We start from the raw sequence: 2,806 nt of genomic DNA, 5'->3' as shown, positions 1-2,806 counted from the left end.
TTCAGATAGCACGAGGAAAGTACTTCTCTATGCCTATATGTCAAGATACAGGTAAAATCATAAATATCCCCAAAACTGGGTAGCAGAAGGAAATGCACCTCCATTCATGCATCTCAAGTACGCATGTCAAATGCAATGCATCGCGATGATGAGCTCATGTACTCACACTCTCAGAGTACTCAATCTCACTGTCTCGCATTCTATCTGTTACATCCCGTACTTTTCTACAGAGGATTTATGACCATAAGACCCCGTAAGTTTAACAACCTTGATACCGTTAGATACATTTTGATATGGTATTTATATTGAGTGAAACATTTTTGAAAAAATGGTTTGAAAAATATGATATTATATAGTTATTAATATTACTACTTTCGAATATGTTTTAAATTATACACATAATATGTGAAAGTTTATGAGATTTTTATTATTGTAAAGATAGAAATTATTTTCTCACAAGAAAAGAAGGTTATCTTTTTACCATTTTAAGAATTAAGCGTACGAGAATTTTTACTCTTTATATGAGATTAGGAAAATTAAAAGTTGAGAAAATATATATATATTTACATGGATGTTTTGATGAAATAATTAGTGTATGTATTTATTTTATATGGTACCACATGACCATGATAGCAAGTTATATAAAATGTGTTAAAAGTAAGTAGTATTTTAAGTAATTTCAAATAATTCTTAATTATGCGGGTAATTAATTAATTACCGGGTAGCGGGATACAACCTAATTGATTATTGGATAAAGTTTAAATTCCCCAACAAGGGGATTACGTGGTAGCAAGCCACTTTCCAAACAAGTGACTCTTACTCACTTTGGATTATGTGGCATCCTAACATGATAATTACAAGACACCATTGATTTTATTATTTGGGAAAGAAATGCGTACATTATTTTCCAACCCTTTTTACGTGAAACTTTTTCTCTTTTGGATATATCTCTAAACTATCCTTCCGCCTTGTTTGTACATGTACATACTCAAACTTGATCCACTGTTTTGTTTCCTTTTTATCATCTGAACTCGAGTTGAAACTTAGATACTAAACTTTAGTATTGTATTACTGGTGAACATTACTTCTTATTCTTCCATATTCTTAAGGAAAATTCCTTTGAACACCAGGGATAGTTGTCTTCGGCTTTCTACACATGTATTTGCTTAGCGTCAGATGTTAGTTGTTCCCGGTATTATGTCAAACTTAAGAGATCTGTGTGTAGAAGCAAAACCGCCAAGCAAACGCTTAGTTTTAGTTCTTTGATGTGTGAGGATGAAACATTAAATGTTTTTTCACAACTACGGATTTTTTCCTAATCCAGGTATGTTAAGGCTAATCCTTCTTTCTTATGGCATGATCCAAGTAACGATACGTAAACGTAATGCTATTCCATAAGTGGTTCTACTCTTAGTAGTTAAGGATATCTATGTTATTCATTCTTGTAAATTGATATTCAAGCATATCTAAGCATATTCCTAAATCTCTATTGAGGTATTTGATAAAGATGTTAATGTTTATAATATAGAGATACACACATCTTCATGCATATTCGTTTACCACCGTGCTATAGTCGGTCGGGTAGTTACCACCGGTTAGGCAGTTATGTATTATTATTTACCGTCGGTTGGGCACACATGCATATACATTTACCACCGAGCTATGGCCGGTCAGGCAGTCATGTATTTACCACCGAGCTATGGCCGGTTAGGCAGTTAAACATTAAATACCGAGCTACGGTCGGTCGGGCAGTCATGCATTTACCACCGCGCTACGGCCGGTCGGGTAGTTACCACTGATCAGTTGGGCAGTCATGCATCGTACGATATGGGTAATAGTCTCAAAGAGAAGTATTATATATATAAGTATAAGTATGCATATACGGTGGCACTTTAGAGATTCAGGTTGATTCTTATATGTCTTTAATTAATGTTGACTTATTGTTATGTTTCAGTTCTGTCTTACATACTCAGTACATTATTCGTACTGACATTCTTTTGTTGGGGATGCTGCATTCATGCCTGCAGGTATAGATAATCAGTTTGACGAGCCTTCACAGTAGATGAGATTGGCATTCATCGAAGGATCGGTAAGACTCCACCTCATTCGGAGTGCAGCCGAGTCTATGAGTCATCGTGTCAGAGTTTTGCTACAGACTTATGGGTAGGTCGGTACCCTATCCCATTTGATGTCAAATAATCCTAGAGGCTTTGTAGACAGAGGTTCATTTTGTACAGTATGTTAGAGGCCTTGACGGACCATATGTATTCATGTTTTAAGAACGATAGTTTATTGATACAGTGTTTCCCACTTATAATTATACATTAAGAGTTGTGGCCATATTGGCCCACGATAGTTACAAAGAAAAAAAGAGTTGCAAAGTGGTTCGCTCGGGTCAGCATGGCACCGAGTGTCAGTCACGCCTCCCCAGGTTTGGGGCGTCACAAAGTGGTTGTTTTAGTAAAATAAAAATGTATGTATTGATTTTATATGGTACAATACATTATTAAGATTTTAATATTTTACTAGTAGTATTTTATATAAGTCGAGATAATTCTTAATTACGTGGATAATAGGATAACGGGTCATTACCTAATTAATTAGGATCTTGGATAAACCTAAGAGGCAAAAACGTGGCAGCACCCCTCTAATCCTATGAATGACTCTTAAGTCATTAGTCTAGGTGGCAAGACTAGGAAAAGTCTTAGAATTGAAAATGTTTAGAAGTACTTGACGAACCTTGGTTTTTCTTTATTGGTTACTTAATTATAACACTAGTATTTATTTTGAAACTACTCCATGAAAG

At 35.1% G+C, this 2,806-nt stretch overlaps 1 long non-coding RNA gene across 1 annotated transcript; it reads left to right on the top strand.

The window, feature by feature from the left end:
- The first annotated feature begins 904 nt into the window (after positions 1–904).
- On the top strand, positions 905–2,518 carry LOC117276378 (uncharacterized). The gene is made up of 2 exons (XR_004506648.2): positions 905–1,324; positions 2,028–2,518. It is a non-coding gene; the product is annotated as an uncharacterized lncRNA (long non-coding RNA).
- The last annotated feature ends 288 nt before the right edge of the window (positions 2,519–2,806 follow it).

Source organism: Nicotiana tomentosiformis, chromosome 8 (assembly GCF_000390325.3).
Source record: "Nicotiana tomentosiformis chromosome 8, ASM39032v3, whole genome shotgun sequence".
In the NCBI taxonomy this organism is placed as follows: Eukaryota; Viridiplantae; Streptophyta; class Magnoliopsida; order Solanales; family Solanaceae; genus Nicotiana; species Nicotiana tomentosiformis.
The sequence above is the reverse complement of the archived record's forward strand: the minus strand, read 5'-3'. Positions and strand labels throughout refer to the sequence as shown.